The sequence below is a fragment of the Acipenser ruthenus genome, chromosome 3, assembly GCF_902713425.1.
Source record: "Acipenser ruthenus chromosome 3, fAciRut3.2 maternal haplotype, whole genome shotgun sequence".
NCBI lineage: Eukaryota > Metazoa > Chordata > Actinopteri > Acipenseriformes > Acipenseridae > Acipenser > Acipenser ruthenus.
In genome coordinates this window covers 61,068,105-61,084,067 of record NC_081191.1, presented here as the reverse complement: position 1 = coordinate 61,084,067, position 15,963 = coordinate 61,068,105, and the positions used below count along the sequence as shown (strand labels likewise).

At 39.1% G+C, this 15,963-nt stretch overlaps 1 protein-coding gene and 1 long non-coding RNA gene across 4 annotated transcripts in view; both read left to right on the top strand.

The window, feature by feature from the left end:
* Window positions 1-687: 687 nt before the first annotated feature.
* Window positions 688-1,483, top strand: LOC131732580 (uncharacterized). The gene is made up of 2 exons (XR_009325604.1): window positions 688-868; window positions 1,236-1,483. It is a non-coding gene; the product is annotated as an uncharacterized LOC131732580 (long non-coding RNA).
* A 3,152-nt stretch (window positions 1,484-4,635) lies between these two features.
* Window positions 4,636-15,963, top strand: part of LOC117435492 (transmembrane protein 108-like) — a 137,633-nt gene continuing 126,305 nt past the window's right edge. Inside the window, exons 1-3 of one of the 3 annotated variants that reach the window (XM_059014687.1) lie at window positions 4,639-4,818; window positions 6,612-6,708; window positions 8,791-8,816. The gene's annotated coding sequence lies outside the window, so the exon portion shown is untranslated. Of the gene's footprint in view, window positions 4,819-6,611; window positions 6,709-8,790; window positions 8,817-15,963 lie in introns of all 3 variants that reach the window. The other 2 variants (XM_034058695.3, XM_034058693.3) reach the window with 2 other exon arrangements.

Genomic DNA, 15,963 nt, shown 5'->3' with positions numbered 1-15,963 from the left:
CTGTGTTTTTTTTACTTCTCCTATATATATATATATATATATATATATATATATATATATATATATATCAAACATCTCAAACCATGAGTAGACCCAGGGTTGCAGAAACTTATAGAGATATATGTTACCTAGAACTACCAAGGCTGTCATTTTGACTGTCATATTAAAACAGTGGGTTTTACTTAGTGCTGCTGAACTTGAGAGCTTCGCGCTAGTTTTGAATAGCTACAGGAGACATTTTCAGACGTGATTTATCTATCAACAGCTGTAAAAATACAAATTTTCTATTTAAAAATACTTATTTTCTAGTTAAAATGAATAGACAAATACAACACAGGACTGCACAGCAAGTCTTAGGCGTGATTATATTGAAAAACAAAACAAAAAAAAGTTACTGAATAATAGTGTACCAAACCAGCTATTGCAAGACTGGAGACGGAAATTACCATTGAATAGCTAACAGAGTCGAACTTAGTCACAAAATAAAAAGGGTAAACAGAAAACACTTGTATAAAAACAGTCAAACAAACTAATCTCGGCCACTAAGCTCCCGCTGCATGTCAAAAGTCATCTCTGAGCTGCTAAACCACTCTGTTTTACAGCCCAGCATTTACAATCATAAGTCCCCTTCCAACACCACCCCCAAGTCTCATATCAGTGCTCGTGTTGTAACAGGTTTCCCTCACGTGTAACAAGCAGGCTGCAAAAACTGTGCCACTGACAATATCCTGAAGGAAAACAAACAATAACATCAAAACGCAAAATGTTTCGCAAACCAAAGTTTTTACGCTCCAAATATCACAGGCAAGATGGTGGAACGTCTGATTTACAAAGAAATTATGGGAAAATACAAGTGAGGAAATTAAAGGTAAGCACTATGTTTGTATGTTAAAATAAACATGTTGTTTTGACAACGTTTAACACAGAACAATGTCGTAGCGTGCGACGCTGCAGTAGTTTTATAGACATTTTAATATAACGTAAAAAAGACCGCTGCGGTAGTTCTAGGTATGAATGTATGCCCGGTAGTTCTAGTGTTAAATGTAGGTATCAGCAGAGGGTAGTAAAGAGGTCATTACCTGGCAGTAAAGGATTGACACACGGAGCCGGGCTGATCACAGGGAGGACTTTGGTGGTAGTACAAAGGGGGCACAGCTACCTGAATACAGCCCTTTCTTTACACTGGAAGTGATACTTGGCCAGAGCGCTGTGTTATTGGTTTTATCTTGTTGCAGAGGGGGATAAGGAGCCATGAGCTGCCGCCACGGAGCAGCACAAACCCTGGAGCACTACCCTCACTGCACAGCACAGCACAGACATGCACCACTTTCCCGGGTTGTGAAGAGCAAGAGGATTGTAGTTGTGGAGTGTGTGTTTTGTTTGGGACTGTAAACCTGCCGTGTACCCCCCGATACCATCGCTGGTAGAGGGGCGGCTTTATTATTTGTTATTAGTAAAGAAACACGGACGTTTGCAGTGGAAAGTACTGTCTGGACAGTCAATTTGTACACCGCATCATTCACATCATGTTACACCTTTTAATAAATAAAGACAATTACTTAACACCTTCTTGATAGAATAGGAGGTCCTTTTATGAAAGAGATTCTGGTAAAAACAGTATTTTGGGGATTCTGGTAATGACTTAACAGTAGGGATTAATGTTATTCTGATTGAGAATTGAGTGGTTGCTGTGGGTAATACAATTGATACAAGGGTCAGTAAATATTGTCAGTGTTAGTACTTATCACATTTGCCACCTCTGTATGATGTACTCACCTGCCACTTCTACACCAAGCAAGGCCCATATGGGGGAATAAATGGTTTAATGTTCATCTCACTTATTTAACAGGCAAGCCAGTAAGCACTGTGCCAGTCATGTACTGTATTTAACAAAAAATGGAATACAACTTTGTGTCAGTTCTTTTGATCTCTGCAGTGGTGGATCAAATTGCTGCCACTGTTTTGATAATTTAATGACCCTTTGAGTAATAAGGTTATGGAAATTAAACATCTAACATTTTTTTTTTTTATGACAGTGCTATTTTGATCAACCACTCTTTACATGAACAGTCCCTTGTTTTCTTTGTTCTCAGGGTCTAAGATGACAATATCCAAGACTATTAGGACAAACTATTTGTAGCAAACTCAGTGAAGTAATTATTATATGGCGTAGCCTGTGTGAATCAAGCCCTTTCTTTTGTCTTTAGATGTCTAGATAAATGAAAAGCCATAATTGCTTCTACAGAAGAAGATACCTGCAATCCCCCTTTTGTTTAGCATCACTTTTAAAAGCCCTCAGACAAACAGTTACAATGGCGAATACATCTGCTGATTGCATCAACCCCCACATCCAAAACTGTTTTTTTAAAGTGTTCCATCCATCAATCTTCAACTTCAGTCACTGCTTCAATGTCCAAATTGAAAGGATTTTTTTACACATTATTTTTACATACAATAACCCATTTATACAGTTGGGTTTTTACTGGAGCAATCTAGGTGAAGTACCTTGCTCAAGGGTACAGCAGCAGTGTCCCCCACCTGGGATTGAACCCACGACCCTCCGGTCAAGAGGCCAGAGCTCTAACCACTACTCCACACTGCTGCCCATAATAATATCAGATTGGTAGAGGTATTGATAACTGATTAAATAGTAACTATCAGCTAGGCTGTCCAGATGTGTTCTTTCTCATGAAGAAAGTCTGTAACATAATAAGGCAACAATAGAACAGGACTTCATAAAATATGGCATGGATGAGCCTTAGAATGAAATTAGCTATCACAATGTAACCTGAATTAAACTAAACTTGTAGAACATCAGATGTGATTGAGTTATGAGTGAACATCAAGACATATCATGAGTCCAAACACTTATCAAGCTGAAGTGCACCTTCAGTTTGCCGAGCCATATAAGAACATAATAACATAAGAAAGTTTACAAACGAGAGGAAGCCATTCAGCCCATCTTGCTCGTTTGGTTGTTAGTAGCTTATTGATCCCAGAATCTCATCAAGCAGCTTCTTGAAGGATCCCAGGGTGTCAGCTTCAACAACATTAAATGCACAATATGTTTTGTATTCTGTGTGCATGAGAGCGTCTAGATTGTTTAGAACTATAGGATGAATGTGCGCACAGGGCAAGGTGATGCAATGTTACAGCCCTGGAGCAACACATCTTTTGTTCAGATAATCAGATATAATCTGTTTTTGGATAATCGAGTGACAGCTATATTATTACAGTTATAAAACATTTTAAAAAATGTAAATCACAAATGTGTGAAGAATGGATGAACATGCAAGGTAATGTAATATTCAGAAGCAAATGCAAAAAAAAAAACTAAATAATTATTAATAATACAATTATTAATATTAACAAGCTGAAACCATTCAACGTGATCCAACATTTTCAGCGACTGCACATAGGGGTTTAACATAATTAATGCTATATGACTCAAATAAGGATAATACCTGTGTAACAGTGACAGATGGTAAGGGGGATACTATAATGACTGATGTGGGTGTGTATAATTAAGCAATGATTTGAACATGGATTATAAAGTAATTAGCATTAATGTGAAAACTGTGGAATCAACAAACTAAAATACCATGCAACACAAATGGTTCTATGCATAACAACTGTTTCGCTTATGAGGATATTTGTCTATTAATCATCACATGAAGGATCTCCATGCCACACAATACAACTTCAGTTAACCCTATATATTGTGCATTTGATTTACACCTGCTAGATTTAATTTTTTCATGAATCACAGTTCCTCCTTGTTTTATACTTGAAAATATTATTTTAAGTAACATAGAATAATAATAAAAAAACATCTTAAAAATAGATGCACTTCCGATAACCAGTTAACATTTTTTTTACTTGTATTTAAAAATTGTTCAGATCCTTCAAAGTAAGTATCTGGAATTGAACAACATTCAATTTGGTACCAAATGAATCTGCCCATTTCTGTGCAGTGGGTAGACAGACATGTTCTTCTTGTGGTTAAACATTAATAGGATGGGTTTTATCTGTTTGTTTGAAATGCACTTGGTGAACTTATCAGTGATATCCTACATTTTACTTAATTCTATTTACACCACATTTAACTAAACCAGAAATTTAGCTTCCTAAGTGACAACACTTTGGCAAAATCCTTCTGAAAACAATTTTCACAAAATAGTAGAATATTGCATTTTAAATTATGTTTTAATTAATTTAAACAGTTCACTCAAAACCTACACTTACTTTAGTCATGTTCTGTTTTTTGGCCAATTGTTTATCTGAAGTGCCCCTTACAACACTAAACAATTAATGATAATCCACTGTAACTCCTGTACATTTTCCACTAATCTGTGTGAAAGAAAAATAACCTGTCCCTTCTGTTGCAGCAATATGCCCTCATTTATATTCCGTGGCCGCAGCCCTATATTGTGTGTGTCCCAGTGACACTGCAGGGTCTGCAGCTTGTATTCTTTACGCTGTTTAAGAATTCTGATTTACTCCACACAGGTCATTTAGCCAGTTGACAGTGCCAAGTGTGCCTTGTACTTCTGCTAGGTCAGCCCAAACAAACACCCGAACATGGACCCCCGCTATCCCTTTTGTGTCTGACTGGAACAAGATGAGGGCTATGCAACCTCCCTTAGGGAGTAAAGTTGGAGATGGAAAAAGAAATTGTGGATTGGATACTGTGGTCATGTGACTGATGCGAGGCAACATGTGCAATTGGCCTGGATGGCTACTGAGAGTTCTGAAAGAACACAAGCACTCCGCACTGAATCCAGTGGAAGCACCTTGGCACCTCGAAACAGAGCAGAGGTAAGCGTTTTCTTTTCTGATAACGAGCATACCGCAATGTACTACACATCGCATTGTAAATGTAACTGCAACTGAGGTGTTATATATATAAAAAAAAATGTGGTTATGTATATTATTAGGTTAAGCAGATTAGCTATTTCTTGAGTCGGGCTACTAACTCTGTCAATTGGTGATGGCAATTGCATTACCTATTCATGCCACAAACATACCTGTACATTGCTGTATAAAAGAATAAACGCTATATTAATATATATATATATATATATATATATATATATATATATATATATATATATATATATTAATAGAAAAGGTCATAGCGAAGGAGAAATCGTTTCAGTAGCTACATGCCATTGGTTTACAATGCTTGTCTAAAAATTAGGAATTATGTCTTTACGTTTTACAAATCAGGCAAATGCGGTGTGAAGGGCTGATGATACGCAGCAGGGTTGCAACTGTTAGACAGACACCAGTGTAAATACCAGTGCTATTCTGGTAAAAGTCCGTCGTTAGTTCAACAGTTTTACCCGTGGGAGACACATTTTCTATCACGTTATGCATGAAACCCGTCTTCAAAATCAAGACACAAAAATAATGCAATGAGGCATTTATCAACGGAATTGAAAGAGCTTATGTAATGCTTTAGTTCATCTGCGACGTTGTCAACCTGCTGACTTGTCGCTTTGAATGAGGTTGTATTACTGTATGTACTGTGGCAGAAGAAAACAAGTGTTTATCTGTCTGACGTCCTTCGTGGGGCATTTATTTTAAGACATTTTAATCTTTTACCGGTGGATTACGGACCTGAAGACCAGAAAGTGATTGTTCAATACATGTGTGACCTTGCACTCTCAACAATAGCCTAAAATGGAAGGGACCGGTATCACTCTCTGGACTGCTGTTTTGTATTGATTTTTCTCTACTTATCACAGTCAATTATTGTTGAACTGCCATGTGTAAATTATGTAGTTGTCTACTAAGCACTGGAGCAATTACAAACCTTACGGTACCGGTGTAGTGTTATAAATCACAATGTGGTACGCGTACCAAAACTTGACCTGTGTAATTTTAGAAAGTGCTATATGCTGTCTCATTGAAAGTGGATTGCTGTGAGATTTTGGTACAGATGCAATCAATTGCGATGTGATGTGTGTTCCTATTGTCAAACACAAGTATGTCTGCAAACCATTAATTATACATTATTTTTTTTGAAAACTTAAACTGGAAACAGACAATGAATTTCTCAAAAAAGAAAAAAAAAATAATTCACGACGAACAAAGCAAAACGAGAAGTCCACCTCAAAGTTGCAGAAGTAAAAAAAAAAAAAAAGACCCAATGTATTGCATTTGATAGTTAAATATTAACGTAGGCCTACTATTTCCTTAATAGTGGAAAAATATGATAAATTCAATTTTAAAAATGTAAAAGACCAAAAACAGCGTAACATACCAGATTTGAATGGGCACTTCCCTGCTTTCTTAGCGGGAGTTGTTTAGGCATACGGGAGAAAGCACAGTGTGCTGTGTACCACTTTTTACCCGTGTACCTGAAAATAACACTACACCGGTGTAGACCCATGTAACATCAGAACATGTTTACAATTTTAGATAACCCAATTTGTTGCTCATCAGTTAAAGTCTGAATTGTGAAACAAATTATATTAAAAATAACTTTAAAGAGCCAAACATCGTACCCATATCAGATAGGCGTTCCCTGAGAAGCCGTACTTTTACATAAATATACCCCAAAATATTTTTGCATAATCAACTCTTTCCACCTGATTTTCCACCAGATTTGGAGAAAAGAAAAAAAAGGATATTACACTAAATACATCGATGGACTGCGAGGATGTAGGTGTGACTGAAGATGTTTTCTCATCCCACTTAAAGGTAAGAAACCAGTGAGGCTGCTTATGTTTAATTTGCACAGTTTTCTACAGTTTTTGATGCAGATTATTGAGGTTGGTGAACTATCTCTCTGCAATCTCTTTGAAGATAACACTATGTAACACAATTTTTGTTCCTGGGTATTAAGTGTTATTTCCTAATTGCTTATGCCTCAAAAGTATAGAAAATGGCTGTTATTCCCCACAAACTTTGCTTTTGTGACCAGAACAGTGATATTTTGAAATTTACCTATTTCCAATGAGAAAACGGGCGAATTTGTGTCTTTTCGTTCACATAAAGTCAGAAAAAAACAACATAAGAATCCAAATTAACATGTATTTATACTAAAGTAATACAAAAATGACTACAAAAGATTTAGAAGTGAGTAGTTTTTCGAGATTTACGATTATACTGTAAATCACTTTCACGAATCAGCCCCCAAATGTAGTCTCCCATCATGTTCTCGTTATACTGTCCTTGGTAGCGACGTTCAAAGTCCAGTATATCCTGGTGGAAGCGCTCGCCTTGCTCCTCCGAGTACGCTCCCATGTTCTCCTTGAATTTATCAAGATGAGCATCAAGGATATGGACTTTTAGGGACAACCCACAGCCCATTGTGCCGTAGTTCTTCACCAGAGTCTCAACCAGCTCCACATAGTTTTCGGCCTTGTGATTGCCCAGGAAGCCCCGAACCACTGCGACAAAGCTGTTCCAAGCCGCTTTCTCCTTACTAGTGAGCTTCTTGGGGAATTCATTGCACTCCAGGATCTTCTTTATCTGCGGTCCGACGAAGACACCGGCTTTGACCTTTGCCTCAGACAGCTTAGGGAAAAAGTCTTGAAGGTACTTGAAGGCTTCCGACTCCTTATCTAGAGCTCTGACAAATTGTTTCATAAGGCCCAATTTGATGTGCAGTGGTGGCATCAGCACCTTCCGGGGGTCCACCAGTGGCTCCCACTTGACGTTGTTCCTCCACACAGAGAACTCGGTCCGCTGTGGCCAGTCCCGCCTGTGGTAGTGCGCCTTGGTGTCCCTGCTGTCCCAAAGGCAAAGATAGCAGGGAAACTTGGTAAAACCGCCTTGGAGACCCATCAGGATTGCCACCATTTTGAAGTCTCAAAATGCGTCTGCCGGATGCTTGCAGCCTCTTGATGCCATCTCAGAAAAATGCAGATATGTATCCACTTAGGCAGCTGGAACTAAACTGAACTGGTGGGCTTAAGGCCCCAGTATTTATACTACTATTTATATTACTGGAAAGTTCTAGAAAGTTCTAGAAGTTACTCCAAGTTTACTCAGCACTGAATCTATCTGGAATGTTCTGGAAAATAGGTAAATTTCAAAATATCACTGTCCTGGTCACAAAAGCAAAGTTTGTGGGGAATAATAGCCATTTTCTATACTTTTGAGGCATAAGCAATTAGGAAATAACACTTACTACCCAGGAACCAAAAAAAAATGTGTTACACGGTGTAATGCAATGATTCCGTGAAACGTGGCAATAACAACTAGGCTAACATAATATGAAACATCAAACATTTTGGATGGTACAAGTCTAAAACTGATACAGTTTCCATAGCTACCTGATTGTGCATGGCAGATCTCTCAGGGAAATCTGCAAACGCTGACAAACTTCTGGATTTTATTGTTTAAACAGATCCCTAATTATCTTCCTGTGGGAAATGCCTTGATGAAAAAAATACTTCTGTAATCATGAGAGATTAAGCTTTAAAGGCTCATGGGTGTGTCCACATGTTTTAAAAGATGGAATGGACCCCTATTAATGTTACAGCTAATTATTTCCTATTTATTCTGAATACATGGCATACTGTTTTGCACTCAATATTGACAATTGATTTGTATGATCCATTGTGATTGTATGAAATCTGAATTTAACATGTAAACTTATATTAAACCATGACTTTTGATCCAGGTGTATTTGGGTTAACAAATAAATAGGATTTATATGTTGTTTTTTTCTATTAATTGCATAAGCTTATTTGGTATTATATATATACAACAGATTTAAGTATACCTCCCTTATTACTATCCTCAAGGTCCTTTTTCAATAACTTGTTTTTACAGAAAATTGAGCAACAAGAGCATGACTGGTAAGATTCTCAATGCAAAAGATAAAAGAAAAGGACCTATTATTTTATGTATTTTGCTTGGAAACTTTAGTTCTCCTTAAGGAGCTGTATTATAGAGTTGAATAGCTTGATGTATTGCCAGGACAGCGAAGCATGGTCTTAGACAATCTTAGCAAATGGACCTCTTTATAGAAAATAAGTCTGAACAAAGAATTATCCAGTGCTGTGGTGGTGATGTCTATCATCTTTTGTTGCTCAAGAAAAGGGGAGTGGAGGAGGCGGCGCTGGACAGTCTGCTTTGTCAGATGATCATTTAACTAGGGCTTTTTGGTATAAGGGGGAGTAATCCATTCTGAGTTTCTAAAAGTATCTTAATAAAAACATCAACATTCATTTTTTCTGTTGAAGCTCTTTGAATTATTTATGGATTTGATATCTTCGGCAGTGTTTTATCTTTGCTTTAAGACATGGATGAGTTCAGAATACGCTTCGTATACAGGAAATTTGAAAGAACTGGAGTGCATTCCCAACTCCCTATTTTTGTATCCACTAAACAGCACTTATTGTTCACAAAACAGTCTTTCACTTCTGTTTGTACTGATGTGTGCGGGGGGGGGGGGGCAGATAATTACAGTTGACAGCTTACTCTCTAATGTCTTTGTGATTTAAAAGAGATACCAGATAGGTGGCACACTATATTTTCAAAAGTCCTTTGCTCAGTGGCATTTCATGGTGTGTGCTTTATGAAAATGCACTCGCATTACAGCCTCTTAAGCAATTGAAGTCCGCAATTAGTTACAAATAACGTCTTATTTTCAAAAGGTGCAAAACACTGATGTGCCTACTTTATACACCAAAATACACTCGCTAATTAAGACATGACCCCTCTTGTGTCTTATTTAAACTGCGACCACTGACAATGCTACTGAGCTGTAATCTACAGTGGAGGATATCGAAGTCCTTCCAATTCTCCGACTACAGCACGAGAGGGAAGGGAGGAGGAAAAATGAACCTACACTAAACCCAGAATATTTCATCCCCGTCAGATCAATTATGCATAGATACAGATTGAATATAGGCATTAGAACAGAACTGTGTGATCTGGATAAGTCTGATTTAGAATCACAAACAGCCCGCAGTCACGCTATACCTGTACAGGTTACAGCAGCACTTCATGTTCATGCAACGGGTGCCAGCCAGACAATAGCTGGGGACAGATCAGGCAACTATCAAAGATATTGACTGATGTCACAGATGCACTTTTCCATAGGGCAAGAGAGTATATAATATTTCCAGTTCGGGATGTGGAACAAAATAGAACAAAACACAAATTGTATCAGTTGTCTGGCTTCTCAGACATGCTTGGTGTAATAGATTGCACACATGTTGCAATATCCTCAGATTCAAGGAATTAAATTGCTTTCCGAAACAGAAAACATCATCATTCTTTAACTGTGCAAGTTGTATGTGGTGCTCAATGTATTATCATGGATGTAGTTGCCAAGTACCCTGGCTCATGCCAAGACTGATTTATCGTGGAGAACAGTGCCTTGTTCAGAAAATTCAAACAGGGGTTTGTAAGTGGAGGCTGGCTAATTTTAGAATATATTAAATAGATAATTAACATGTGACAATTTGAAAACATAAGAACATAAGAAAGTTTACAAACGAGAGGAGGCCATTCAGCCCATCTTGCTCGTTTGGTGACAAAAACATATGAAACATATGTAACAAACGCATATTATGAACATTTTTATTATGATTTTTCACAAGCATACAGAAACATTCAGACATTGCATATAAAGAATATAAATATTAATATTGCATCACAGAATACATTGTGATATTGAAATAAATTAAGGATTTTTTTTTTTCTATAAGCATGCTGTATTATTATTATTATTATTATTAAGTCATTTAGGAGACACTTTTATCCAAAGCGACTTACAGGGACTCAGGAGTGAACTCTGCATCACACCTGCTGTTCTGCGCTTTTGGTCCCAAAATCTTTTTTGGACTTTTTTATTTTACCTTTTTATGGAAGAGATTGCATTTATTTTCTTCGGTTATATCCTTCTGTATTTTAAATTTAGCTGTGGCTCCAGACCTTTTGCTGAAAAGAAGAGTTTGATGTGCTAAAATCTCATTGAGCAAAAGCTCAACTTGGGTGGCTAAGAATTAATTTTTCCTTTCTTTTATTCCCATTGTTGCGACGATATGTGAGCTTCCTAGTTTTCCAGTTAAATTATTTATTTATTTATTTATTTATTTATTGATTGATTGATTTATTTATTAGCAGACACCCTTACCCATGGCGACTTACAGTTGTATACAGGAACTGGGCAGTCCTGTCATCCATAGGAAGGTCGTTCCACCACTGCGGGGTGAGGGTGGAGAACAAGCGGGCTCTGGAGGCAGAGGAGCTTAGCGGAGGTACAGCCAGTCTTCTGCTGCAGGCGGAGCGGAGAGGTTGGGTGGTGGTGTAGGGAGAGAAGGTCTGGAGGTAGCTGGGTGCAGTCTGTTCAAGGCATCAGTAGGCGAGTACAAGAGTCTTGAACTGGATGCAAGCAGTGATCGGGAGCCAGTGGAGTGAGTGGAGCAGTGGAGTAGCATGGGAGAAGTGAGGCAGAGAGAACACCAGGCGAGCAGCGGAGTTCTGGATGAGCTGGAGCAGACGGGTGGCGGACGCAGGGAGGCCGGCCAGGAGGGAGTTGCAGTAGTCTAGGCGGGAGAGTACCAGGGCCTGGACGAGGAGTTGCGTGGGGTAGTTGGCGAGGAAGGGTCGGATTCTTTGTATGTTGCTCAGGAAGAAATGGCAGGTGCGTGCTAGAGTGGAGATGTGCTGGGAGTAGAAGAGGCAGGGGTCCAGGGTTACTCAAAGATTCTTGGCTGAGGAGGAGGGAGAGAGCGTGGTAGATTCCAGAGGAATTGAGATAGAGGGATCTGAGGAGGAGGAAGATGAAGATGATAAGAAAAGGAGGTCAGATTTAGAGAGGTTGAGTTTGAGGTGATGCGAGTGCATCCAGGAAGAGATAGCAGACAGACAGGTAGAGATATGGGAGGGGATGGTGGGGTCAGGGGGGGGGGGGGTTAAGGAGAGAAAGATCTGAGCATCATCAGCATAGAAATGGTTTGAGAAACCGTAGGATGCGAGGGGGGCCCAGGGAGCGGGTGTAGAGAGAGAGCAGGAGAGGACCCAAGACTGATCTTTGGGGGACTCCTGTTGAGAGAGGGCAAGGTGTGGAGGTTGAGCCATGCCAGGTTACCTGGTAGGTGCGGTCGGAGAGGTAGGAGGAGAACCAGGCCAGAGCAGTGCCGGAGATTCCCAGGTCAGCGAGAGAGGATAGGAGAATAGAGTAATCGACAGTGTCAAAGGCAGCAGAGAGATAGAGGAGAATTAGGACAGAGGAGAGAGAAGCAGCACGGGCAGAGTTGTTAGTGACAGACAGGAGAGCAATTTCAGTGGAGTGAGCAGAGCAGATATCAGGAGAGAGTTTCACTGAGAGCAAGGAAATCGACAGAGAGGTGGGAGGCAAAGGCAAAGATGAAATCAGCTTTGTTAGCAGAGGTGTGACATTTCCAGAGGGCATCAGAGAGAGTACGGGAGGGGAGAGAGTGAGAAGGGGGGGAGAGACAGAAGGATGAGGTTAGAGGAGTTAGGTGAGCAGCGGCAGAGAGAGGACAGAGGATTGGAGTGAGAGGACAGAATAACAGGGATGTGAGAGACAGTCATAGCAGGACAGGTGAGACAGATAGGTAGGTACAGTAATAGTGGGAGCAGGAGCAGTGGGGGAAGGGTACAGACCTTTCTAGTAGTTGGTCTCTTCCAGAGCTCTGCTAGGTTCGGAATTTCTCCAACAGCCTCTCCTTGCAGGTGTCTCCTCCCTGGACTCCCACAGCTAGACTCCCGGCTCTTTGGTAGAGAGGCTCTTTAGTCGTGCTGGCACACAAATAGGCTAGCGGTCTATTATTCTGACTCTGACTCTGACTCTGACTCTGACTCTGACTCTGACTCTGACTCTGACTCTGGTTACCTGTAGACTGACCACAAGTAGATTCACTCAGCTTAAATAGGCTCCACCCTCACTTTGCAAGGGAACTGGTTAACAGCTGCTAAACAGCATTAAAGCCACTACTTAAGCAGTACAATACTTTCAACACACTTCAGTGGGATCACACAACTACAGAATGCTGTGTGGAAACCAGTCAAATTGCAAATCAACCTCTATTCAATTTAACCACTCACCTGGTACTAATCACAAACAGTAAAGCACCTAATTAAAACAACACCACCTTTTATAATGTTACTTAAATACAGCTAATGTTAATTACCTGAAGCAGGATCACTTACCTATCTGCCTCAGACTCTGGTTACCTGTAGACTGACCACTAGTATTATTATTATTTATTTATTAGCAGACGCCCTTACCCAGGGCAGCTTACAGACAAAAAATATATTCCAAGAAGATTCACTCAGCTTTAGGCTCCACCCTTACTTTGCAAGGGAACTGGTTAACAGCTGCTAAACTGCGCTAAAGAGAGACTATTTAAATGTGACTAATTGGCTTGTTAAGAAACCAGAAAATCAATCAGTCATAAGCAGAAGTCACAAGGCTTTCCGAGTAGGAGAAATGAACCTGCCCCTATTGAAAATAAAGATGTATAATTAGGTGGCAAAAAAACTTGCAGTGTTTAAATTGGAGAGCAAATTACTCAATGACCCAAAACCTTAACTGGAGCGCTGTGTATATGTTAGGACCCCAAGCCGAAATAAGACCCCATCGTGATGCAGAAAATTCACTTTACCCGAAGCCGATGTGAAGAAGATCTGATATCAGAAGATCTGACCATCCCTTCATGTCAAAGTGAGACGACTTTTAATTATTCTCAGGATAGTCCCAAATGTGTCAAACTGGGCTACTTTGAAAATAAATAAACAAACAAAAAAATTTAATGCGGTAATACATGCATTGCACAGCCATGCATTCAAAGAAAATTATCAAACCATCTGATTTATTTATTTATTTTATTGTTTATTAATTGTTTATGAAACTGAAGATGATCCTGTATGAAGAGAAATGAAAGCTAACTTACTTTAAGAAAGGAGAATACTGTATTGTATTTAGCATATGTTTTTTTCCACAACTTTAAACACTAAATTATAAATCGTATGTAAAACTATAAAAAACAACAACTGTGTACAATTCTACCCATAGACCATGTTTATTTTGTTTTCATCCCTTCATGTAAAAGCGAGAGAAGTTGGAATTATTCTCTAGGGTGAAACTTTGGAAGTACATTGTCCTGCTGAAAAATCCATCTGGGACATTTGATGAGATTCCGACAAAAAAAAAAAAAGAAAAACATTAATGAGGTAGCCTAATAAATGCATTGCAGACCTATGCTTTAAATAAAATGATCAAACCATCAGATTTATGTATTTACATTTCAAAAGTACAAAAGTGCATCTTCTTCAGATTGGCTGCTGGGAAAAGTGAATCTTCTTGGGTCATTCGCAAAACAAACCCAAGCCGAACACGAAAACATTTCAGGGTTCTAAAAAATGGCAATTAATCCTATATATATACAGTGCCATGCAAAAGTATTCAGACCCCTGACCAATTCTCTCATATTACTGAATTACAAATGGTACATTGAAATTGATATTTGATATTTTATTTTAAAACACTGAAACTCAAAATCAATTATTGTAAGGTGACATTGGTTTTATGTTGAGAAATATTTTTAAGAAAAATAAAAAACTGAAATATCTTGCTTGCATAAGTATTCAACCCCCACACATTAAAATTTGGTAGAGCCACCTTTCGCTGCAATAACAGCTTTAAGTCTTTTGGGGTAAGTATGTACCAGCTTTGCACACAGTGTCGGAGTGATTTTGGCCCATTCTTCTTGGCAGATTTGCTCCAGGTTGTTCAAGTTGGTTGGATGACACTTGTGGACCGCAATTTTCAAATAGTGCCACAGATTCTCAATGGGATTGAGATCAGGACTTTGACTGGGCCACTGTAGGACATTCACCTTTTTGTTCTTGAGCAACTCCAATGTTGCTTTGGCCTTGTGCTTGGGATCACTGTCCTGCTGAAATTTCCTCCCAAGCTTCAGTTTTTTAGCAGACTGAAGCAGGTTCTCTTGCAGTATTTCCCTGTATTTTGCTCCATCCATTCTTCCTTCAATTTTAACAAGATGCCCATTTCCCTGCTGATGAGAAGCATCCCCACAGCATGATGCTGCCACCACCATACTTCACTGTAGGGATGGTGTGTCTTGAGGCATGGGCAGTGTTAGGTTTGCGCCACACATAGCGCTTTGAGTTTTGGCCAAAAAGCTCTATCTTGGTCTCATCTGACCACAAAACTCTTTTATGGTGCACCATTACTCCACTCCCAGCCACTGAACTCTGTAGCTCCTTCAAAGTGATTGTTGGCCTCTCTGTGGCTTCTCTCACAAGTCTCCTTCTTGTTTGAGCGCTGAGTTTTGAGGGACGGCCTTTTCTTGGCAGTGCCTGGGTGGTGTGATGCAGCTTCCACTTCCTGATTATTGATCCAACTGTGCTCACTGGGATATCCGAACACTTGGATATTATTTTGTACCCTTTCCCTAATCTATGCATTTGTATTACTTTATCTCTAACTTCTATAGAATGCTCTTTGGTCTTCATTTTCCTTCAGATCCACAGCCTGACCAATGGTCCTTCAACAGTGGGGTTTTTATCCAGAAAATGTGACAGCAACTTTAATGGTTCACAGGTGGAGGCCAATGGTAAGGTAATTGTGTCCTCGTTAGGGCAATTTCTTTCATCGGTGTAAACTGGGAGCTTCCACAGCATTTTTATTTTTCTCAACATAAAATCAATGTCACCTTACAATAATTGATTTTGAGTTTCATTGTTTTAAAATAAAATACACTATGTAACACAATTTTTGTTCCTGGGTAGTAAGTGTTATTTCCTAATTGCTTATGCCTCAAAATTATAGAAAATGGCTATTATTCCTCACAAACTTGCTTAGGTGACCAGGACAGTGATATTTTGAAATTTACCTATTTCCAATGAGAAAACGGGCGAATTTGTGTCTTTTCGTTCACATAAAGTCAGAAAAAAACAACATATGAATCCAAATTAACATGTATTTAGCCCATTGTGCCGTAG